The sequence below is a fragment of the Melozone crissalis genome, unplaced genomic scaffold (genome assembly GCF_028551555.1).
Source record: "Melozone crissalis strain CALT ecotype California unplaced genomic scaffold, PUWL_Pcris_2 ptg000109l_1, whole genome shotgun sequence".
Taxonomy (NCBI): domain Eukaryota; kingdom Metazoa; phylum Chordata; class Aves; order Passeriformes; family Passerellidae; genus Melozone; species Melozone crissalis.
The window spans coordinates 1764752-1790682 of record NW_026535886.1 but is presented as its reverse complement, the minus strand read 5'-3'; positions in this window follow the sequence as shown (position 1 = coordinate 1790682).

Sequence of the window (25931 nt, the reverse complement as noted above, 5' to 3'; positions counted from 1 at the left end):
GAGAAGAGGATCCACCTTGAGAGAGCCCTTGTGGCAGCGGGAGCTGGCCCCAGCTGAGGTTCTGGCCCCTTCTGAAAGGGTGCTCCCCGCAGACCATCTGGTGCAGCAGGATGCCCAGGGACCAGACTGTTGCTGCCTCGCCATGGTACCAGCCAAAGTCGTTCCATTCCGGGGGGCTGTAGGACAGTGTTCCTATGGAATACAGATGGAGTTCATCAGGGGGATGCTGCTGCTCCCAGAGCCTGGCCCCAGCATCCCTGGGTGTGCGGGGGCTGCATCAGGGGCACTCAGGGTGACCACTGCCCTCTCGCCAGCATCTGGGACTTGTGCACAAAGTTAGGGTTGGAAAAGAAGCCTCTGGTGTTGGAAGAGGGCAGCCCTGGCTAGGCCCGACCATGACATGCAAAGGAAAAACCCACTCCATGCTGGGGAAAAAACATGCCCTTATCCTCCCTGCCTGCATTTCCCCAAAAATATTTTGAAGCCAAGGGAAACAGGGCGAGTGAAGCAGCCCAAGCCCTTCCTGTCATCTGCATACCAAAGTGGCTGGGGCAAAGGTTCCGCCCTCCCTCTCTGCTTCCCCAACCCATGGGGCTTTTGGTTGGGCTGGCTGCCCCAGCCCAGCCCTAGTCCTGGGCAGAGTGGCTGGCAAAGGCTGCCAGCAGGGCTGGAAGATGGCTGCCCACCCAGCCCTGCTCTAAAGCAACTCAGCTGAAGATTTAGTGCCCTGACTGGCAGCAAAAGGGAGAATCCCCGCTGCCACAGCCAGCTTGGGCTGGGAGATGTTGGGCCATGAGATGTCAGCAGCGGGAGCACAGCCCTCTGCAGGCTCACCTGCAAAGTGAGTGTAGACTGTGTCCTGCAGGTAGGTGCCACAGCCAAAGTCAATGAGTTTGGCCTGCCCGGTGTCCAGGTCAACCAGGATGTTCTCTGGTTTGATGTCCCTGTGCAGGACCCCGCAGCTGGTGCAGTGCCGCACGGCCTCCAGCACCTGGCGGAACAGCTCCCGTGCCACCTCCTCAGGCAGGAACCGCCGTGCCCGAATGAAACGATGCAGGTCCTGACACTGCTCTGGCCGCTCCAGCACCATCACGATGCAGCTGGGGAGCTCGAGCCACTCCAGCAGCTGGACCACACCGGGGAAGCCAGTGGACACCCTGGCCAGCAGCACGATCTCCAGCGGGGCGCTGGTGCCGTCGGGCTGCGGGAGGAGCACGATGCCGTCAGTGGGGCCGATGCCGTGCCAGGCCTGGGGAAGCCCTCAGCCAGGCCGGGATGCTCTGCGCCCTGCGCTGGCCCCACGCCCGCTCTCTCTCGGGGCGTCCTGGTGGCTCCCACCGTGCCGGGCGCCGGCTCATCCCCGGCCGGCAGCCCCGGCTGCTGGCCCCGCTCACTCACCAGCTCGCCCCAGTGCCGGACGCGGTTCCGTGGCACCCTTTTGATGGCCACCTGCAAGCCAAGGGCAGCAGCGGGGTGAGCTCGCCGCCCGCACTGCGAGCCCCATCCACCGCCCTCCGCCCTCCTCCTCCTCCATCCCCTCCTCCTGCGCCCGCCGCCGGCCCCGCCGCTCACCGGGGCGCCGTCCGAGAGCCGCGTGGCCGCGAAGACTCTGCCGAAGCCGCCGCGCCCCAGCAGCGATCCCAGCCGGTACCGCTCCTGCAGGGCCTCCTGCGCCGTCCCTGCGGGCGGGACGCGGCTGTCAGCGCTCGGCCCGGGGCCAGCAATGGCCCCCGAGCGCCCCTCACCCGCCCCGGGCCGGCCATGCCCAGGCGTTCCATCTTCGGAACGCGGCACGGGAGGCTCGGGGCTGGCGGCCGCGCTGCCGAGCGGCGGAGCTCGGGCCGGGGAAGCCGCAGCGGAGGCGGCGGGAGCGGCCGCGCCGCCTGTGTCCTCCGCAGGCCGCGGGAGGAGCCGGGGCCGGGGCCGGGGCCGGGGTCGGGGCCGGGGCCGGGGGCGGGGCTGGGGCTGGGGCCGGGGCTGGGGCCGGGCTCGGGACTGGACCCTGCGTCGGGTCCGGGGCCGGGCTCGGGCCAGGCGGAGGCAAAGGGCGGCGATGCCGCCCCCTCCCCAGGCACTGATGCCCGCCCAGCAGCGCCACCGCCAGTACGGCCAGAGCCGGGCGGAGGCGAGACCGCGGCGGGACGGCCGGGGCTGGGCACGGGGCAGCCCCGCCCGGGGCCGGGGGCGGGCCGGGGGCATGGCCCGGCCCGGCAGGGGAGAGGGAGGCGGGGAGAGAAGAGGGACGCTGGGCAAGGGACCCCGAGAGAAGGGTGCCCGACAGCGGGAAAGGGAGAGAAAGAGAAAGAGAGAGAGAGAGAGAAAGACTATTCAAAACTATCTGTTTTGCTGCTGCCGCCGCTACTGCTGCCGCCGCTGCTGCTGCCGCCGCCGCTGCCGCTGCTGCAACTGAAGCACCGGGGCCGTTCGTCCCCGTGTCCGTTCCCCGCTCGCCCCACGAGCCCCACGTTCGAGCCCCGCGCGCCCCGGGGACAGCCCCTCCGTCTGCCCAAACACGGGAACTTTGCAGCGCTGAGCCCGGATGCAGAGCCCTGACTCCTGCGCACTGGCACAGCGACCCCCTCGCTTGCTGCTGAGCACTGTCCTTGCTGAGGGTCAAACACTGTCGGGGCACCTTCCCTTGGTGTAGGATTCCTACCTGACCCAAGCACTGCACTTACACCTCCAGTGTTGCTTTCCTGTGTGGAAAGGAAAACTGTGTGTAGCTCATGGTATTTTAGAGTGTCTAAAACTTGCCAAGTCACAGATTTTAGAGGTGAGGTGCATTTGGAATGAATGGGATGGAGAAGCAGTGCAACATGGAAAAGAGGAGCATAGAAATAAATAGAGGAAAACATCTTGGATTGTTTCTTTCATTTTCATTTCCCTTCTGGAAAGCTGTTTCAGTTTTCCAGGAATCATCTGCTGTCTGCTCTTCTCAAGAATCTCTCATGGAGAACAAGGTTGAGCCTCTGTCACAAGATTTGCCACCAGCTGCAGCTTCTCTTAGCTTTCCACAGTGCACAGTGTGTGCAGCAGGACTTTTGCAGCAAAGCAGGACAAATGTTAGGAGAACTTTACATGTCCGTTCTTTTCCTGCTGGGCTGGGGAGTTGTGCCACTGGTGAAGTTTTCATTGTGACTGTTTGTGCTGGTTTCAGGCAAATTTTGGGAGGAAACCTCCAAAAGGGGTCAGTCTAGAAAGCAAGTTCCAGCGGCCCCTCCCCCTACTAGCTGAGGAAAAGACTTCCCTCCAGAGCGGGTTTAAACAATTCCCAGAAAAAGGAAAGTCACATTCCGAGGAACTTCTCTGCCCCAGCTAGCTAAAACCAAATTGCTAGACCTGGGCTGTGAAGGCATCAGGAAATTTCCAAGTCTGGGCACTGGCGGTCCCAGCAAACACCAGATCTGGATGATGCTGGTGCCAGAACCTGGAAATATCCAAACTTTGGCTTTCTGTGCCAGCACCAGGAAGTTTTCAGATCTGGGTGCTGGCGCTGCCAGCAAACACCAGATCTGGGTGGTGTCATTGCCAGTGACAGAAATCTGCCAGATTTGGGCTCTGCTGGCACCGGGAAATTTCCAAGTCTGGGCACTGGTGCAGCAAACGCAAGATGTGGGTGGTGCCAGACCCAGCAGCAGGAAGCTGCCACAGGTTTTAGCTTTCTGTGCCAGCAAATTGCTGGACATGGGTGGTGCTGGAACAGGGAAATTTCCAGATCGGGGCACTGGCAGTGCCAGCAAACACCAGTGAAACCTTCTGGTCCTCGTCCGGTCCGTTGACCAGTGGTTTCCCTGAGAACCAGCTCTGGCCACTTTACAGACAGAGACTGCTTTCATCTGGTTGTGTGGAAACAGAACTTTACTGAAGGCAAACACAACAAACAGGATGGCGTGCACAGTACAGAGAGCGAAGCAGAAAAAAGCCTGGGTCCAGGATCTAGCAGGGATATTTATACATTTATTTATGGGGAAGGGTTAAGGTGGGATCTGAGGGAAGGATCCAAGAGGAAGGAATGATTAGGAATATCACAATTTTGCGGCAAAAAGTAACCAATGGTAGCAAAGAGAACTCAGAACTTTCTAGTAACAATCTGCATAACTGAACAAGAGGATTATGGGTGGGAGCTCCTGCTCACCCTAAAGAGGGTTTTCCCACAGCCTTAAGCCGAGGTCTCCTTCTTTTAAACCAACCCAAACACAGCAGATCTGGGCGCTGCCAAGTTTGGGCTTTCTTTGCCAGAAAATTGCTGCCTTTGGGTTTTGCTGGCATCGGGAAATTGCCAGATGTGGGCACTGGCAGTGCCAGTGCACACCAGATCTGGGTGGGGAATGTGCTGGCACCGGGAAATTGCCAAATGCGAACCTTCTCTGCCAGCAAATTGCTGGAATTATGCTGTGCAGGCATCTGAAAAATTCCGGATCTGGGCACTGGCGGTGTCAGCAAACATGAGATTGGGTTGCTTTAAATACCTTTTAAATCCAGGTATTTGCTTGATTTAGGCTTTCATTGCCAGCAAATTGCTGGAATTGGGCTGTGCCAGCACCAGGAAATTGCCATGCCATGTTTGGACACTAGCAGTGCTGGAAAACACCAGATCTGGGTGGTGCCGGCCCCAGGTATTTGCCAGGTTTTGTATTTCTGTGCCAGCAAATTGCTGCACTTGGGCTTTGCCAGCACTGGGAAATTTCTGCATCTGGGCAATGGCAGTGCTGGGAAACTCCAGGTCTGGGCAGCAACAGAGCCAGCAGTGGAAAATTGCCAGATTTTGGGGGTTTTTGCCTGCAAATTGCTGCACTTGGGCTGCACCAGCACCAGGAAATTTCTGGATCTGGGCACTGGCAGTTCCGGGCAACACCAGTTTTTGAGAGCCGAAATGAGGGATGTGGGACGCCAGGCGGCTCTTCAAAGTGCAGTTTATTGTATCCAAGGTGATACAGCAGTCCAGAGTCATGGGTGACAGAGCTGTGCTACAGCTGTCAGCTCCAGCTGCAGGCCTGGAGACCCTTAGTTTAGGTTACAAATGCATTATATACTTTTCTTTGCTGAGCATCTTCACACAATAGAACCAATCTATACCTTAACTTTTACCTATAGCCAATCATAACTACTATCATTACCATATTCATGTTACTATTCTCCAATCACTAAAAGTTAGTACATTACAGTTTAAGCTAAAAGTTGTTTTCCAGTTTTCTTGCAGTGGAAAATTCTGAGACCTTTTTTCTACTTGCAAAATTTGCTGACTTGTTTGCCTGTGCTATCTTTCTGCTTGGTAAAATCTTCTTGTTTGAGGTGGGCTTATCCTTTGCTCTAAGTCATAAAAACCCCTTCTAACTAACATACACTTTGCCTTCTTAGCTATCCAAAAAGACTGGCTCATCAATTCTTTTCTTTTATATCAAAACTTGCTTTCATTTATATTCGTCTTCAGACATTACATTCAAAAATCTTTCAGCCAAGCATACATATCTGTTAGACTTTCTTGTCAAACTGCATCCCTGTATAGTGGTCAAGTGCTTGAGGCCAGGAGCACCTGGACAATGGGGACAGTTCTTTCCTATAGGAAGGAAATCACAGAACTCCAGGGTTTTGAAGGCACATGAGAAGCAGTCCCCAGAGGCCAAGGCAAGCCAGACCTGTCTGTCCTTGCAGCTTTTGTCTGAAAGCAACCCTTGGATATATGGGGAGTTTTGGGGTGGAATTCTATTTCAGCCATGGGCTCCTGGACAGGAATGACAGTTCTCCATAGAGGGGCAAGGGCCCCTCACAGCTGCTCATGGTCCCTCACAGCCCCACATGGCCCCTCACAGCCCCTCACGGCCCCTCACAACCCCTTGTGAGATGCAAAGCTGTGTTTCGTGTCAGGTACAAACAGGCAACGTGTGTACTTGTGAATGAGAAATGTGTGGATACCGACAATGGGATAGTTGTGAATTCTAGTAATAACTGAGGAAAATAAAGCATGGAAAAAGACTTTTGAACGTATCTTTTGTTTGCAAATTAACCCTAGTTGATTTAGGAGCATTTGAATTAAAGTGTTATAGATGTTGCTTTTTGTTTGCATTTAATCCATAAAGAGTTCTGCAATAATAACCTTTTGAAGTATAATTTTAGAATATTACTTGTATTATTGAAACTGTAGCTTTGGAATATATATAAAGGAAATATGCTTATCTCACGCCTTATTGAAGCAGAGAAAAACAGCTTGAAAAAGGAAGATGAACATCACCTCAAGGGTTTATGGTTTCGACCAAAGGGAAGCTGGACATCACTGTTATGAGATTTGGAGTCTCTGCAATTAAAAGGTGGACCCATATCTGGGGAGCTGGACTCCACCAGATGGAATTAGTCTTTCTTCTTTTGGAAACTGGACCGTCACCATCTGGGAATTCTCCTTTGAGATAGATCCTGAGAAATTAAAATCACAATAGTTTATAGAATTGTGATGTAATAATTTGGAATAAAAATTGCTGATGAGTAAAAGATTGGAAATAGAAACTGCTGAAAAAACCTGATGGGTACCCCTGTAAATACCTGTAACCATCAATTATCGGTATGCAGTTGGAGGGAAAACTTCCCCCACTGTACCTGGCGCTGTATTGCTCATACTTTATCACATTAAATAATAAATTGATTGCTGCTTGAATATTGGACTAGTCAAGCTTCTGATCTAGCAACACTCTCACAGCCCCTCACGGCCCCTCACGGCCCCTCACAGGCCCAGTCCTGGGGCTCCTCCCAGAGGAGGGGTCGGGCCCTGCTTGTTCCCCTTTCATTTCAGTGCCTTCATTACAGCAACAAGCAAAGAAAGCTGAAATGGAGCGTTTCCCCAGCATTTCCCTCGGGGTTAACTGCGGGCTGAAGCTCTGTGCTGGCGCTGGCCCCAGCGCCACCATCCCTGCAGCCGCCAGGCCTTTGCTGTCCCCCCGTGTCCGTTCCCTGTCCCCGAGTCCCGCCCGGCTCTGGCAGCAGCAGCAGCCGCAGCGCAGGGGGCGCCGGCCCGGCCCAGCCGGGGCTCCCGGCCAGGAGCAGCAGCAGCGCCGGCCCCTTCCCGCCTGCTCCTGCCTCGGCTCCCAAGGGCTTTTAACAGCTCAATTCTGGAGCAGAGCAGCCAGCACCCACACACAGCCCTGACTGCTCAGGGCCCGCCTGTGCTGCCCTGAGCCAGCCCTCAGAGGAAGAAAGGATCGGGCTCCAGCGCTGTTTTCAACGCTCTTTTACTCACCCTGAGCTGACAGCAGGAGGCTGCTGGTGCCCTTTGCCTTGGCAATTGGAGATCATGGCTGCTCTTGGCCCTCTTCTGCTTGCCACCTGAATTTTATCAGTACAACTGCACTTGCCTCTTTCAATCACTGCTGCCCACTGTGCTTTTGTGATGGTGAACTCAGTGTTTTTGTCACAGGCATCATGATTAGCAGAGACTGAAATGCTCACAAGTCCTTGAGCACCAAGTCGAGGGGAATGAAAGCATCACAGACCACTTTTGCAGCACTCAAACACAGCCCTGCTGCTGGTGCTGTTGAAATAGAATCAACCTACAGAGACCATCACAGAAATTGCCTCTGGAGTGGCAAATCAAATGAAAAAATCCACCAGGAGAACGAAAATACTGAAGTTGGCTGGCTTCATTGCTTCCTCGGAGCAGCAGAAAATGGAGATGCCCAGAGGTATTTTGCACTGCTGCTGATCCCAGTTGGAGCCCTGCCCTCTGCAGAGTCCCAGCGGGAACCTGAGCCCAGCCCAGGGAGCTCCCAGAGTGTCCTGGAGATTCTTTCTGCATTCGATCAGGCTTGCATTCCCCAGCAAGTCCCCAACAAAACCTCCTGTTTTCTTGGGTTAGAACAGGCACAATGAAAAACTCAGCAATGGCACAACTGCCCAGCCCACAAGGAAAAGAAAGGACAAGTTGTCAAGGAATCCAAACATTTGTCTTGCTTTGCTGCAGAAGTCGTGCTGCTCACGGTGTGGAAAGCCAAGAGAAGCTGCAGTTGGGGGCACATCTTGTGACAGAAGCTGCACCTTGTTCTCCAGGAAAGGTTCTTGAAAAGGGCAGACAGGAGTGTGGAGAAGATTCCTGGGGAAGTGAAACAGCTTTCCACAGGTGAAATGAAAATGGAAAGTGTTATGTTTGTCCAATTATCTCATCATAAAAAAACCCAATAATATCAAAAGTAGTAGCAATTTTAATTGAATAGTTAAAATAAAAAAAATTAAAATTGGATACAATATAATTTGATTAAAATAAGAGATAATTTGGTTCCAATAATAGCGCATAAGCAAACGATAACCACGGGGTACGGAGGGCAGAGTTCTGGGATCCTTGCCACCTCACCTACAAGCTTGCCAAGTGAAAATCATCCCTTATATGTCCTGTGTCAATACCATCTCTTCTCATTTTCGGTTCATCATGTCTCTATCTCCGCCCTCATTACCACCCTTATCACGCATGCACCATCACTTGGTTTGGTGTTCACACAAGTCTTTGGGGGTCGTTTTGGATGAAGACCTCTCCTCTTCCTCTTTGTCTTTTAATTCACCTTTGGGTTACACATGCGCATCAAGCCAGTACAATGTAAGCCAAGACTAACGTATCACTGCATCTACATATCAAGGCAATAAATCCCTTATAATTAGCATTTTCTGGTACCCAACCAGGTTCTTGGTCATTTTTAGCAACTGTATCTTCAGCTTGTTTCCTGTGGTCCTTGAGAACATCTGCTGGGGGGGGGGGGGGGGGTGGAGCCCCTCCTCTCCCTCTCTTCTTTGGCATTTAACTATTTTATTATTCTCAAATATTAATTACTGTATCATTATTGATTACTGTTTCAATCTTTATCAGCACGAATCATACCTCTTTATCACAAATCTCCCATTTCTCTTTTTGATCATTATGATTCGTGCTGCATTTAAAAAGCTGTGCCCTGATGTCTTTTATATTTTTCAGAATTTTGGTTTTCTTGTTGTCTCTTTTCAGCTTCAAACTTTTCTAGCATTTCTATTACTGCTTCTAGTCTTTCACACTTTCAAGTTTAGTTAGCATGTCCTGGTCTATTTCAATCCTTTAAAGTCCTTTTTGTCTTTAACAGGGGTTGATTTAGCTTTTAATACCATTATAGATCTTGGTTTTACTTTTTCTGCTGATTCTGAATCTAGAGACATTGTTGAAATTTGCATCTTTTGAATCACTGAGTGAATTAGCCTAATAAAATACAAAATCATACAAGGCAGAAACATAAGTCCTAGAATTGAGCATAACAACATGAACTCTAACATTTTCCTCCAAACACTTCTAAAGAGGTTACCCCACCAATCTGTTTTCAAGATTGAATTCCACTTTTGTACCGGCACATGAGCTACTCTTTTAATCTTTTTTGCAAGTTCTGTGATAGCTTCTCCATAATTATCAATTTCTACATAGCACTCAGATTCATTAAATCTCCTACAAACTCCTCCTTCTTTTGCTAACAGATAGTCTGGGGTGATCCTGTTTTGGTACACAAACACCCACATTCGTGTATATTGCCTGGCCAACATTTTTAAAGCATTGGAGGTGCGATTTGACACCACCTCTACTACTGCTTGGAGCCTTATTAATCGATTCAACAGATAAACTGGGGTCCTATATCTCCATGACCCATCCTGAGCTCATGTTGCTGGGTCATAATATGCTATAATTCGTTCTGCAGGCTATTTGTCCTCCCCCCAGTTTTGATTCCCTCCTGCTGTTGGAAAATTTAAATTCAAATCTCCTTTATTCCACTGCAGGGTTTCATACAGTGGAGTTCCTAGCACATTGCTCCTAGATCTCAGTAAAACAAAGAAGGAGGGTTGTATTACTCCCAAAGTATAAGTTCCTCCCCATTTTTGAGATAACTCACTGTATGCTCGTTGCCCACAAATTTAATATATCCCATCTGGGGCTTTCCATTTCTTATCAGTTTTCTCCGGTTGTTCCCAATCAGACCTCAGGCTGTCGATGGATTGGTAGGGGTTAGTTCCAGGACTTCTGTACCAGCATACATTAATCTGTTCATCTTATTCACAATTTATTTCTTTTATTGGTCCCCAATATCCAATGGGGTTTTCAGGTCGCCAAATTTTTGAATGATTATCCATATTAACCACCAACGTGGATTTACAAGGAGTATGCCCTACTATTTTATTAAATTTCCTTCCTTCTCGAGTTATACAAATGATTCCAATTACTTGATGGCTTAAAATCCATCCTTCAGGTCTCTTCAATGTTCCAGAAATTTGGGTGTGGTTCTACTTTAAAAATTGCTCTGGAGCTAAGCTCTCACCTTTCCATGGCCATCTTTTAGCCATTTTTTAGACCTCTACAAATCTCACATTTGGATAATTCCAATTCTGTAGCAATCCTTTGCATCAATCCTACAAACTGGTTCTTATTCAAGGCTGGCAAATTCCAATCTTTGTAGCACTGTTTTACCTGTTTATACAATTCAGCTAATTCTCTTGACTCTTTTCTCTTGTTCTTTCTTCTATTCCCCTTTGTTTCTTTTTTTTCTTTTTTTTTCTTTTTCAATTTTTCTTTTAGTGCCCGGCCCCCTATTCTTATACTGGGATCATCTTTATTATGATTTCTTTCAAAACAAAAAAAACCTTCCATATTGAGGGCCAATCTGATTACTATGGGGATAAGGAGCTTGTCCGTTATATCCCAAATTTTTCCCTACCCAATACATCTTTCCTTCCTTAATACAAACATCTATAACACTGCTGCGATTTTAGCAGGCAGAACTAGCATATGGGTGTGTTACAAACACAGATTCCACCTTGTCCTTAATCCACACAGGTTGATTACAATAGTCACAAATGTTGAAATTGCTGGGACTTGGTTTTTGCCTTGTTTGCTTTTTCATTGCTGAAACTCTGTCCAGTGTGGCTTTCTGGCTTTGGCCAACTGCCCAGGGTACCAGAATGATCACAGTGAAAATAATCCTCAGGAAATCTACCATTTTTCCTTTCTCAAGGCCCCTTGGGTTGCAGCCAAGGGCCGAGATGCCAGTCTTCTTGGTAGCAAAGGTAATATCCCGGCATCTAGTCACCGGTGCTTTTAGTATTTTTGGTACCCATAGCCCCACAGAGTTTGCTTGTCTCTTTTTAAATGCCGTTTCCCAGTTCTAGCTGGTTAAGAAGCAATAATTAAAACAAAAAGAACAGGGAAAAGATTAGGCCGGAATACCATAAACCTGTATTTTCCAAAATTTCAGGGATGTGCCAACTACAAGAAGATTTTTCTAATTATTTTGTGCTTCAGGGGCGGGGAGTGCATTAAGTCACCATCTCCAATAGGCACACTCGCGGCGCCAATGTGCCCCTGGAATGCACCTATGATGTGGTGTATAGACTTCTTCTCCACCACAACTATCAATTTTGAGACACTGGTCTATAATATTATGAGTTGCTCGTTCTCTTATTTGTGCTATAGCAAATATAGCAAGAACCAATTGATCTAAGTTTTGTATTAATCTAATTGCTGCTGGAAGGGTCTCATCTCCCAGTCTCAAAGGTATCCCAAAAAAAATTATCAACAATACGTTCTATAGTTAGCTGGCTAAATACATAACCATAGCAAAGCAAGCAAATAAATTGTCTCTTCTTTTCTTCTCTCTTACTTTCCACCATGAGTTAAAGCAAAGTGTGCAAACAATACATATTCAGGGATGACACTTTAAACCATGTTTACTGCACTCCCAATGTTTTACTTGTCTCTGCTCTCTTTCAACAACAGCTGTTATCAATCGCAGTTTCTGGAATTGCAGTTTTGTAATCAATTCTAATAATGTTGCTGGTGCATGACCCTGGAGGAGATCTTCAATCTTTTTAGGCCGTTCCCACTGATTCAGAAAGTCTTTTGTTCTTTTTCCACCGGCGTTCTTCTGCCTCCGAGCTCAAGGGAATTGCGGTTAGCAGCCATCCAGGATGCCTAGTTCATTCTTAATAAATCAGGGTTAATATAAATCTACTTAAATCCCACCATATTATCACATTCTTGGAATTTCATGTTCCAACAATATTTTAGCTTAGTTTGAACTTTAGTTCAACTTTAGTTTGAACTGTAGCCCGAGCTGCTGGAAATGCTTTAACCCACTGAGGTAATTCATCTATTATAACTAACAAATATTTCCACCGACCCACTTTAGGCAATTCTATAAAATCAACCTAGATCTTTTCAAATAGCTTGTAGGCTCTTTTGCATCCTCCAGAGGGAGGGGTTTTTAACACTTTCTTTTTTACTTTTTGACAGGTGAGACACCCCTGGGTAATTTGCTTTCCAATTTCAAATATCCTTATACACCCATAAAATTTTAAAAAGTGATCACAAAAGGCTCTTGTTCCCCAGTGTGTCTGTCTATGCAAGTTATCTAAGATCTAATGTGCCACTGGTTTTGGCATCATAATCCTGCCATCAGGAAAAACTCACTTTCCCTCCTTAAATGTTGCTCCTAATTTCTTTATAGTTGCCAGTTCTGCTAGCGGAAGGGAAAGTGTCTCCTGCTGAATTTCTATTTTTTGTAAGATCATGATTTCAGTATCTCTTTTTCTTAAGGTCACTCTTTTTGCTTCTTCATCGGCCAAATTATTTCTCTGACCCTAATATCCCTCCCTCTCTGGTGTTCCTTTACATGAACTACTGCTATTTTCTTTGAGCCTTTTAAAGCTTCAAGTATCTGAATTATCAATTCCCCGTGTACTAACCCTTTCCCTTGAGTGTTTATAAGTCCCCTTTCTTTCCAAATTTTTCTAAAAGTATGTACTACACTAAAAGCATATTTGGAGTCTGTATAAATAGTCCCTTCTTGCCCTTTTAGTATTAATAGTGCACAGAGTAATGCATACAATTCATGGCTTGTGCTGACCAGGAGGGACTAAGGGGACCAGACTCCTTTACCCTCAACTTTTTCCCACTTCACCTGAATGCCAACCCGTGTCATTAATTTCTAGATTATCTTCTTCAGTTAAAGAATACATTTTAAGTTTTCCTTCACAGGGTTTTATCTGTAAATTTAAGGCTATTATTAGATCTCTGCCTAACAAATTATTCTTGGCCTCTGATAACAACAATAAATCATTTACTCCAAATTTGTCATCTGTTTTAATTTGCACTCCTTTTATTACAGGAACAGGGAAAGCTTCTCTCGTAATTCCGATTACTGAAACTCGCTCACGACTTATCTCACATCCCTGGGGTAATTTTGTCACTGTCGACTGAGAAACTCCTATATTTACTAAAAATATAACTTATCAAGGGCTCTTCTGGTGGCGTTTCTGTCCCCTTCATTAAACAGAGCCCCTGACCTCCCTGAAAAGTTTCCTCATCGTGCTGTTTCTTCCCGCAACTTTTTTTGTAGGTGCTCCTTTTTATAATAGTAAAAACAGGTGGGTCCTGCACCCTTCAAGGCAGGGCAAGGATTTCGTAAGTGCCCTTTCTTGTGGCGGGAAAAAACACACAGGTCCTGTGTTCTTAAAAATAGATCCTGACATCTGCAGTTTGTTTTTCCCTGCGGATTTTTTTTCTTTTTTTTCTTTTTTTCTGTATTCAAAGCTGCCTGCATTTCTCTAACTGCCACCACCAAAATTCTGGCATCTGCTTTCTGCTTTTCCTCATCTCTGTTCACACACACCCTTTGTGCTTCTCTCAGTAACTCCTGAAGTCACCTGTCCTGCCAGTCTTCTAATTTTTCCAGCTTCTGCCTGATGTCGCCCCTCAGGACTCTAAAAGGCAGCATACTTACTCTCTTCCTGATTAACAGGGTCTTTTGAACTCACATACATATTTAGAGCCTGGCAAATCCAATCCTCAAATGATCTGAACTTGGGCCAATATAAATTATCTTTCCGGATCATTTCTTTTGTCCATTTAAACATGTAATACTTAACTATTTTCTGTTTACTTTTTCTCCTTTGGGATTCTCATTCATCCCAAAACCGTATCATCATCCCCAGTGGGCTGTCCTGAGGAATGCTCCCCCCCGAGAACCCCCCTCACGGTTCCCAGATACCTCAAACCACTGAGAATTTTTCCTACAATCTGCAGCCCCTGGGTCAAGGAACTTGTTCCCTGACCCATTTCTGGCGGCAACAAACTAAGAAATTCCCGGTACCAGGAGAGTCTTAGTTTCCCACACTCACCTCGTGGCTCAACTTCCTCACTTACTACTCTGCCACACTGCCTTTTTAATCTACCTGTTCCACTCCTATCTCTCCCTCTGCAATCTACTTGTTCCACTCCTATCTTTTCCTCTTTCTCAATCTATTAGCCCCATCCTCTCACCATCTAATCACATACTAAATTGCCTGCTACCAACCCATCCAAAGAAATTGAACCTCTTCATTCACTCTCTCAGTCTCCCCACTGAGTCAATCCCTCCTGCCCAAGGACCTTCCCACAGGTGCCTGGACCAGGGATCCCCTCCTTCCCCCTGGGTCAAACCCTCCCGGGGTCCCCACTCATTCACTTTTCTTTCATTTCCCTCCTTTCCCGGCCGGCCTCCTCTCGGACAGCACGAAAACGCGGTACTGGGAGGTCCCACTCGCTTCGGGGGTCCGGGACTGCCCAGCCCCCATCTCAGACACTCCACACACACTCACACATGCATACAGCCGCCCCCCGACGCAAAACCCCATGATACTCACAGCCTCCTTTTCTCACAAGGGTCTTCGTGCACAAAGCAGTTTTCTATGGGTACTCTCTCTCCTACAAGCCGGCACTCTGATGGGACCCTCTCTTGCGCGCTCTTAAAAACTAATTTGCTTATGCATTATTGTAAAAAAGACTCTCTTTTCCCAAGGGAGAGTGGTCTAGCCTTGGGACCACTTAAAAGTCTGGTGGGGAGCTCCTTCCCAGAAGCTATCCGCCTCCCCGGATTTAAAAGAGTCCCGGGTATCGGCACCAAAATTGTTACGTTTGCTCAATTATCCCATCATAAAAAAGCCAAACAATATTAAAAGTAGTAACAATTTTAATTGAATAGTTAAAATAAAAAAAAATTAAAATTTGATACAATATAATTTGATAAAAATAAGAGATAATTTGGTTCCAATAATAGCGCATAAACAAACGATAACCGCGGGGTACGGAGGGCAGAGTTCTGGGACTCTTGCCACCTCACGTACAAGCTTGCCAAATGAAAATCACCCCTTATATGTCCTGTGTCAATACCATCTCTTCTCATTTTCGGTTCATCATATCTCTATCTCCGCCCTCATTACCACCCTTATCACGCATGCGCCACCACTCGGTTTGGTGTTCACACAAGTCTTTGGGGGTCGTTTTGGATGAAGACCTCTCTTCTTCCTCTTTGTCTTTTAATTCACCTTTGGGTTACACATGCGCATCAAGCCAGCACAATGTAAGCCAAGACTAACGTATCACTGCATCTACATATCAAGGCAATAAATCCCTTATAATTAGCATTTTCTGGTACCCAACCAGGTTCTTGGTCATTTTTAGCAACTGTATCTTAAGCTTGTTTCCTGTGGTCCTTGAGAACATCTGCTGGGAAGGGGGGGTGTAGTAAACCCCTCAGCTTTAGCCAGGGCCCCTTGGAGAACAGAAAGCTGACACAGCGGCAAAGAAGTTTCCTGTCTCCAGGGACATCCGCCTTGTACCTTATGCCTATAGCCATGGAAGGCAATATGTTGTTAACCCTACTATTGGTCACTTATGGTCACTCTAACACCTTTGCCATTGGTCAGGATTGGATCTGGGCCAAGGGTATAAAAGTAGCATACTGTACCCCTACTAACTCGGAAGAAGAGCTGAGACCCTTCACGAACCCCTCCAATAAAGCCATACTTGTGGAACAGCCGGCGTCTTCTTCTCTCTCTACCGTCTGCTGGAGCCTTAGGCCAAGGGAAAAGCTACCTAGCAAGCAATGCTGAAATCACAAGAGCTGCCTAATCACTAAGAGCTGAATATTCCCTGCTTGCTAGGGCTGTCCCGCGGCCTTGGTCTGAGAGCGAGCTGGCTTCTGGCACCCAGTCCCCTAGGAGACTGAGCTCTGGAGCTGTAATAGCTTGCCTAGGATAAGACCAAGCAAGGCTCATTTTGGGGGGGGTGGAGCCCCTCCTCTCCCTCTCCTCCTTGGCATCACAACTTTTAACTATTTTATTATTCTCAAATATTAATTACTGTATCATTATGGATTACTGTTTCAATCTTTATCAGCACAAATCATACCTATTTATCACAGTAATATATCTTGCTAATTCTGCACTTGGAGGAATTACTCAGGTCTGCAGTCTTTATTACACACCCTGTTCTAAAAGACTTTTATGCTATTTTCCCTCTCTCTGTGTTTTCACATGTGGTCAACAAGGTTTTCTTTCTAAGAATATTAATCACAATATCCCAAAGGATTAAAAAATGCTTAGGTATTTTTTCCCTAAGTATTTATTAAAGAAAACTAGTAATAAAAAACTGTATACATGCTAGATAAAAAATACAAACAGAAAAAAACTTGAGAGTTCTCCCAAAAACCTTAAGAAAAAACCCCCTGTACTCTATAAAACCCAGAGCATTCATCTACAGCATACAAAAATGGGCATGTTCTAGAAGAGAAAATTCGTGCAATGGTTCCGCACAGAATTCTATGCTTTCAAGCTTTTTGCCCTTCAGGGGCAGTGCCATTCTTTGAACTGTAATGCTCTGAGCATGTTCTGCTCACCATGGCAGCTTTCTGCTCTGCCCTGGTACAGATCATCCTCCCAGCAAAGGGGGAGTGCAGCCACCACAACTCGCAGCACCTTCCCACATAGCAAGAACCTGAAGGGGAGAGATGGCTTTCACCAGCTGCTGCGGGTTCTAACAGTGCCACCTCTCAGCTGCCGAAAGCCTGAATTTCTGTGTTGCACTGTGTTAGTTTATTGAGTCAAATGTTCTGTTATATAGTGGTATGTTCAAGTGTTCCCCGAGTTATTACAGTTAGCTTCTCCCCTATGTTATGCCCTCCGACCCAAGTGTCCCTCGAGGAATCCCCTCCCTCCTCAGCACATTTTTCCCTGTCAAGACAACCCGGCCCCTTTGCCCCATCAATCAGTCAAAACCCTACCCTTTGCTCCAGAACATTCCCTGTCCCTCACCCTAAGATCCAATCCCTATGCCAACGCTCTCTCCTCCCCTTGTTCTGATTTGTTGTAGCCCTCAAAACCGCACCCCAAGAGTCACTTATTGGTTACTATATGGTGTCCACCCCCTGCTTTGAAAGATTTTAAAAATCCGGTCACAGGGATGTTGGGGGTTTTTTCAACATCTGTTCCCTTTGGGAATTCTTGCCTGCACGACCTTCCCCCGCCTCTCCTGATGAATTTGCTGCACTTTATGCCGCAGAAGAGCCTCCTTTGCTTCCTTCACTCGGTCCTCCAGGGGTCTCAACTGCTGGCATTTGGCCTAGAGGTTCTGGCTCAGGCAAAACCCTATCCTAGCCAATTCCCCCCTCTTGCCGTTGTCTCTGGAGCATCACAGAGCTAGCCAGGGCTGTGGAGGGCAGTGACAGTGACCCATGCCCTGGCATTTCACAGCCCCCAGAGCCACACCTGCCAGGCCACAAGCCCCAGCCCTGGTCCCCACTGCCGGCCTCAGGGGCTCCTGGGCATCCTCACCCTGAGTGCAAAGGCAGCCTCAGGAGCACCCCAGGGCGCTCTGGATCCAGGCTGCAGACGCCTTAAAGCCAGTACTGACAGGGACATGGATGGGGACTGCAGCTGGATCTTGCAGTGCTCATCAGCCCTGACTGCTCTCTAAGTGAACCCAAACCTCATTGGCAGCACCTTGAGCACATTGACCCTGCTCGCCCATCCTGGAACCTGGTGTTCCCACATCCTGCACCAGCCCTTTGCAGAGAGTGACCAGCTCCCAGCTGCTCTGCTACCCTGGCCTTACTTTCTGTTTGCCGGCAATGAACTTAACGGATACACTCCTGAGAAACCTAGCACAACCTTTGCTTCTCAGGAGCTCTTCGGCAAAACAACTCCAGTAATCCCTAGTTTTGCACAGAGAAGGAGGTCCTGACAAAGCATGAGGCAGAGGCAGGGCTCTGGCATACGAATTCCTGAGCTGCAGGATTCCACCCATTGTTGTTCCTAGCTACTTTGCTGATATTTTAGAGCCAGTTCTGGACAAAGGCTGTGCTGACAGGATAGAAAAACGTGGAGAAAAAAAGGTGCAGGAGACAACAAAAAAAAAAACAAGGGGGAAAACCCTTAGAAATACAGAGCACAACAGAAGTCCTTGGAGATGGTTCAATAGAAAATGCCACCAGCAGTGAGCAGAGCCCAAGGTTGCTCACTGCCACCCCAGGGGCTCCTCAGTCCCCTGCTGGTTTGTGTCTGATGCAGCCCTGCCTGGAAAGGGCTCCATGCTCTGGTGTTCCCAGCTTGCTCCAGGCTACATTCTTAGCAGCACTGAAAGAAGAGGTGAAACAAAGAGCCATTTTCTGTCCTGCCTGCAAACTCTTCTCCTTCAGTGCCACTGCCAGAGATCATCCCTCTGTCAGCTTGGCACTGTGCCTGCTGCATCCTCGTCCCTGTCCCTTGCATCAGCTCCTGCACATTAGCACTCACTGTCCCACATCATGAACAGAGAGAGCTGTGTCAGAAGAGCAAGGAGTGCATTTTCTTGGCCTTTCTAACAGACACAAGAAGCATGAGTCCAAATAACTTTGTTGTTTGTTCCTGCCCTCTTTTTCGATAAGTCTTTTCTGCTTTAATGCAAAAGCCTCTTTTCATACATGGATGGAATGATCTGGAATTGGCAGTTGCTTCAGGCTGTCAGGCACCATGGGAGTTTTCTCTTGTCTCTGATGAGGATTTGGTGAATTTTCCATTGGTCACTTGGTGGTGTCACCATGGGCTGAGCTCAGCAGCCGACTCTGCTGTCCCCAGGGGATGCATTGGGACGCCAAGCCCCTCATGGCTGGGATTCGGGGGAGGGCGGGCTCGGAGCGCCCAGGGCCTGGGCCCGTGAGGAGCTGTTGCTGGCGCTGGCTGTGCTCAGCCCGCTGTGCCAAGCAGCCGCAGCCATGGAGACACAGGCGGGAGCTGTGGCCGAGGCCGGCAGGCGGGCCGGGCCGGCTCGCAGCTGCGAGGACGCCGGCAGCCTGTGCCCTGAGGCTGAGGCCGTGGCGGGCAGTTTGCGGGCAGGGCTTTTCCGAGCCGGCCGCAATGTGCTGCCTCCCGTGTGGGCCCGGCTGCGGCAGAGGCAGGCGGGAGCGCAGCGGGGCCGGCAGCGGCGGGCAGAGGCCGCAGAGAGCAGCAGCCCGGGCGGGCCCGCTGCGGAGCGGGATGGAGCTGCCGGGCAGCCCCCGGCCGTGTCTGTGCGCACAGGGCAGGAGCAGAGCCCGCAGACGAGGCAGGAGCCGCGGCAGGAGCCGGCCATAGCGGCAGCTCGCCGCGCCCGGGGCCGCAGCCGCAGCTCTCCCGTGCCGGCCACAGCAGCAGCCGCTCGCCTCCGAGGCTCCGGCGCTTCCCGAAGACGAGGGGCCCGGCCCCCAGCACGCCCTGGAGCCCCGCAGCCAGAGGAGCCGCCGGCGCCGCAAAGGGCAGTGCAGAGGGCGCAGGGTGAGGAGGAGGACATGAGGCTCACTCTGGGCCGCGCTGGGGCAGCTCTGCCTTGTCAGTCTTCGCCTTGAGCCCTTTGCTTCTTTTCCATGAGCCCTGATCCCCATCGTTGGCCAAGGGCCCCCGCCGCCCTCTGCAGGGCTGCAGGAAAAGCTGCCTCAGTCACAGAATCACAGAATCCCTGGCTTGGAAGAGACTTTCAAGATGATCGAGTCCAACCTAAAAAATACCTCAACTAAAGCACAGCACCGAGTGCCACTCCAGTCTTCTTTCAAAGGCTTGCAGGGATGGTGAGTCCTCCCTGTCCCAGGAAGAACCAAGATAACACTGGGGCCTTCTACCCCCCGGCGCTTGGAGCTCTGGAAGCTCTGGAAGTTTGTCTTTCTGCTTAGGCAAAGGCCATGGAAAAGGACTGGGAAAAGTAGTCACTAATTGAGTAGCCTACAGAGCTCTAAATTGATGTGCAAGGAATACAGAAAAGACAGAAAAGAAAAAAGGCAAAACCCAAATGGCATCAGTCAAGTCTTGGGCATGAACACATAGCTGCAAAGGGTCTTCTCAGCCCTATTTCTTTGTATTTCTGGGAACCAGAGGAATCCTGCTTGAGCCTCTGGGGAGATGGGTTTGGGAGGTAAAAGTTCATGTCTTTTTTCTCCCTGGGGCAGCTCCTGTTCCTAGCATCAGCTGAGCCTCTCTCCAGCCTGATGCCTGTTCTGATTGTTGCAGCAAAACAACTGATGGCAGACAGAAGACACTGACACTTGCAGAGACGTGGCTTTTCCAGTGCCAGCTGGGAGTGGGAGTCAGAAGAAAAACTCCCAAAAGCACAACTCCATTGGAAGATTGCCTTCCTTTTCATTGCGTAAAGAAGCTCTAGATCCACTTGTGAATTGTCAGTTGTTTGTTAAGGATGGGAAGTTTTCTTTCCTGATTTTTTTCATGTGGTTTGGAAGTGGATGAGGCTCTCGTTCATTCACAAACTCCAGACCAAAGTGCCTTTGGAAGATGGCCCACGTGGCAGTTTTTGCCCAGCCATGGTACTTGTGGATAGAAGAAAGCAAGGGCAATGGTATTTGCAGCCAAAACCCAGCAAAGCTTGGCTCAGCCAAAACATCCTGGGGAGAGAGAGGCCTCCAGCTGTTCCTAGAAATCAGCAGAGTTCCAGCCAAATGGTTGTGTAGCACTAAGTGCAATCTCTTTGCCTGGATCAGAGCCTTGCTCAGCTGAAGAAGCAGAAAGATCAGCAAGGAGCTCCCAAAGGTCCATCACATCATTTTGATTTTGCTCATCTTGTGTAAGTTTGCAACTAAACGTGTTTGCAGTTGAGCTAATGAGAGAAAAAAAAAGTAAATAGAGGCTTTACGGTGGGGCCATGATATTCCACAAGAGGAATCACCGGTGTGCATTTCATTGGAGCTCTCTCAATCCTATAAAAGTATTGTAGCCCTGATTTAAAATAGGCCGATATGAACCAATTTGGAGAGACAGAGACTAAAATGGGTTATGGGTTTTTTTTTTAAGAGTGAGAAAAACTACCCAAAAGGTGTTTTTTTGTGACATTTTAAAATATACTACCTCAAAATTACCAACTGCAATAAATCAAGAGTTTAAAATGCAGTGTTTAGGTATATGAATAATTAAAACCACAAAAATGTGCAGATATGAATGCATGTTTTCATAAAAATCATGAAATGATAGACCAAAAAATACATCCCCTGAACTACAATGCAAAGGCAGGTAGAACTGTACTTGAATGGTCTCTTTTTAGATTGCTGGAGTTTTTTCCTTGTGAAGAGGAGCTAGGGTATTGCTGAAGAAAAGTGGCACAAGCAGGACGGGGCAGCGTGCTGTGCTCCATGCAGAGGCTGCCAGGGGCTGCCCGAAGAGCGCCCTGCTGCAGCCAGAGCCCTCCTGGCCTGGGGCCCGGGAGCAAAGGGCCAGGACAGCCACCTCCTCCTTGTCCTGACCCTGCCACTGCTCCCTGCTGCTGCTGCTGCTGAGGGAAAGAGAAGACTCTCCTAAGGCCCCATGAACGAATGCACTTACGCAGCCCTGGGGATGCCAGTGAAGGAAACCATGTGTCACATAAAGCATGTGTGACCAGAGTCACCAAACACCACCTAAACATGGAATTGTTGCACCTCTCTAGGACAGGCAGAAATTTAAAGAATTAACTGGGGACTTGAAGGCAGAAGAGGCCAGAGGAGGAAAACAACTCTGATGGAAAAAAACCCACCATATCTGAAGGGGGAAACATCTCTGCCCGCTCAGAATTGGTCGAGGGAGCATGCCTCTAATCCTCTCCTGAAAGGGATGCTTTAGGTGAGCTCTGCACCTCCAACTGCCTTGGACCAGAGCAAGGAAGATTCAATTATGTAAATGTTACATAGATAGATAGATAGATAGATAGATAGATAGATAGATACATACATACATACATACATGCATAGATACATAGATGGACAGACAGATCTCATTACTGAAATCTCTCTTTACTGTCCTCTCTGTTGCTACACACATCAGAACTTGGTAGCCAGTGCCCCACTCAACTACAATCCTGAGATTGCTCTCCTGTTGCTTCAAAAAAGCACACTCTTGGGGAATCTGGAGCATGTAGGTCCTTATGGAATGCAACCAGACACTCAGAGCATTGCACTGGGAACTGGACTCTTTGTGCATCTGTGCTCAGGCAAGTTCTTCTCTTGGACTCGACCACACTGATGGTGCTGAAGTGGCTGGAATCAGAAATGCAGCCCAGCCCACCCCAGCTCCTCTGATCCCTGAGCACCAGCTGGAATGCAAGGGCATTGATTTCCTGCTCAATTCCCAAACACAACACGCACTGATTCCCTGGGCTGCCAAAAGACACGGGAGCCATTAACCTTGAAAGTGATGTGTTTCTGCCAGTGCTGGAAAAGGGCAGCAAAAACTGAGAAAAAGCTCCCTGGAGAAAGAGAAATTACACAAGGCTTCTCCTTCGAGCAAACAAACAAATAAACAAAATATGAAAGTGTTACCTACTCCAGTGTCTAAAGCACTTGGATGCACTGAAGAGATGTTTGGCAGGGAAGCAGCCCTTGTGCTGAGCATTGGCTCTATGGATCTAAGGCAGGGATCTATGGAAGTCTGCCTGAAGGTCCCTCAGGAGCCCCCATTGTCCAGGCTAAAGCTCCCTCAGCACCTCCTCACTGGCCCTGTGCTGCCCCCCCGTTGCCCAGCTCCCCTGTCCTTCTGTGCACTCGCTGCAGCCCCTCCATGACTTTCTGCTTCCCAGGGCCCACAGCTGCACACAGCACTCCAGCTGTGGCCGCAGCGCTGCCCAGCACAGGCCACGCTCCCTGCCCTGCTCCTGCTGCCCCACTGCTGCTGGCACAGCCACCGTGCCCTTGGCCTTCTTGGCCCCCTGGCCCCACGCTGCCTCATCTTCAGCTGCTCACGGCCGCCAGCCCTGCGTCCTTTGGGCCCACGCAGCTCCCCAGCCACAAAGGTGCCCATTTCACTTCAGGTACAGCAGGCACCATTGCAAGACGGTCTTCCTGTTCTACAACGACATCTTCTAAGTAGATATCATAAAGTGTGATAAGAATAGAATTGTAAGGCACTCTGACTAAATCAAAATGGTCTAATTCAACTGTACAGGAAATTGCTCTTAAGTAAATATTCCACCCTATCTGCCGTCAGCAAGCAAGGTTCTCTCTGCAAAACTGGATTTGTAGTTCTTTAAAGCTCTGAGATGGAAATTTTAAAATATCCACTTATGCCTTTGTTATTTTCATTGCAGGCGTGAAAACTGATTTTCTTTCAGCCTTCCTTGCTGGCCCTCTACACTCTATTGCTACTGACCAAGCTCTCAGCTTCCTCTACAACTCTTAAGCACCAGGAACATGAAATGTTCCTTTCTCACTCACCTCAGGGTCAGCACTGCTGAATGCACACTTCAGGTGACCTGTAGTGGGAAGGGAAAATGAACCAGATGGTGTGAGAAAACTGCTTGGGCTGCTGAATCCAACAGAAAAGTCAACCCAAACAGAGAAGATTTCCCATTTTGTAACATCCCTCCAGGAGACACCTTTCATTCACACAGCCAGCAAGGGGTCAGGACAATATTCTTGCTTGTGCCTACACTTCAACCTGTTTAGCCAGTAAATGAATACAAACATGACCAAGAAAATCCAAATTGTTCTTTAACACTCAATGCTCCTGTTCTAGAAAACACATAAATGGCTTTTTAAATCCACTCTTTCAGGTCTTTTTTTTGGGTTTTTTTTGTTTGTTTTTTTTATTTTTTTTTTAATCAGTTGCATGCACTAATTCTCTTTAATTTGCTGGAAATGCTTGCCCAGAAATGCTTCCTCAAAATCCCCTCTGAGCTGTGGCGGACACTCACTGCTTTAGAGTTTACATTTCCTTGCAAAGAGAATCACTAGTTAAGCACTTGGTAAAGGGTCAAGTTAGAGAGGTAAATCCTTTCATGACAAAATTTAAAAAGAAATAAGCTTTCCCTGAGTTCTGGGAACAACTGCAGAGATTTTAAAAGGCATTCCAAGAAGGTCTGCCAGTCTGCATTTTCAAAGCTGTCTTGCTTGTCCCAGCAACCTGAGGAAATGACAGACTCTGCTGCCACAGACTCTCCCGTGGAGGGAACGGAAGCCCTGCAGGTTCCCCTGCAAATGCTGCCCCTGTGGCTACAGACACCCCCTTTTTAGCTGAACCTCTTGGCAGGAGCTTTACCAAACCACTGGCATCCTAATGCTCTTTCTCTTTCAAAATCAGAAACTCAGCCACCAAGAAAGAGCAGGAAGACATAGAAAAGCCAGGTTAGGATACACCCTAACCTAAGTAGAATGGAAAACTCTACTTACGTGCAAAGTGGGTAACATAACACGCGGAAAAAGAAATGCCATAAGCAGCAAAAGCTGCCCTGGCCAGATAGTGAAACATTGTTATTTTTGAAAGTTAGGTAAATAGATGAAACAATGCTCTTGTCAGTGGGCAGCTACCCACTGACAAAGGTGCCAATCAGGAAAGTTCTCCTGAATCTGAGCCAGCACTAGGGCTGCTCTGACACTCAGGCCTTCTGTGCACCAAGGCAACCTTCTGATGCCACTATGACAACGTGGCAACCATGCCCTGACATCACAAAGCAAACGCTCCATGTTGGTCTGTGAATTTATGCCAAGCAATAACCAACCTTCCCTACAGCAAACACAGAAGAGCCTGGGAAGTTTTCCTCTGTCACAAAGCAGCACAAATTCCCCTCATGGGCCAAACCCTGTTATTCAGGGGATCCAAGAGGAGCTCCAAGAGTGCCCCAAGCACCTACAGCCTGTACCCCAGCTGAGCACTCAGATGGGACACAAGCAAAGGAAACCAGACCAAGAAAATGGTCCACAGCCCAGGGCTCCTGTGGATGTACATCTCTGCCTTTCTTTCCCTTTGGAAGCAGTCAAACTGGCAACTTGAGGGGAAACCAAGGGCTTTGTGGGGGCTGCATTGCTCTGCACACACCCAGGCCACCCGTGGCACAGAGCTTTGGTGCCTAAAAGGATAAACCAGCTGGAAAATGTTTCATTTTGACCTTTCTTACCTGCTAACAGAAGTTGCCAAAATGAAAGTTTCCAAGCAGGGCCTGATCCCTGTTGCCAGCTCTGGGCTAGTAAGGAGGCATTACTTTGTTTCAGTGGTGGGTGCATAGGGAATCACTTCCCTAAGCCCTGCACACCCAGCAATCTCACCTACCCGTTTTGTATCCATGGATCTAAGACATATTCAATAATTTGCTGAAACTCATAGGCTAAACATTACCTCAAATTTATTGACATATTTCAATCACTTCTCAGAATTTACTGACATGAGAATAGGAGTGTCCTGTAGGTCCCTGCTGGTCGTTGCCACAGGTTCAGGAGGCGATCCATGCACAAAAGAACCTAAGACACAACTGAGCTTGCAAAGCAACTTTATTCCATTAGTTGCAGTAGCAAATAATACATACCAACCCCTGGATTCCCAAAAATCCGCTGAGCAGGAGAAGGAGATGGAGCGTGGTGCTCGGCAGCAGGGGCAGTTAGGCAGTGCACTTCCAGGACATCCCCTGGATCAAAACGCTGTGCATCATATCCTTCTCACCCTTCCAGCTCAGAACCAGGCCTTGTATCTCCTGCTAAGGATGTGGAATTTTCCCAGTTACAGCACCAGCTCACACATGGCTGGCGTGTGAGATGATGGCTCAGGATGACTCCATGACTCCCTGCCACCGACGGCTCCATTGTTCCCCTTTCACAGCTTGACTGCCCACCGATTGACCAATACATTGTTTCTCTTTCAAGGGTCAAGGTCCCCCATGTTAA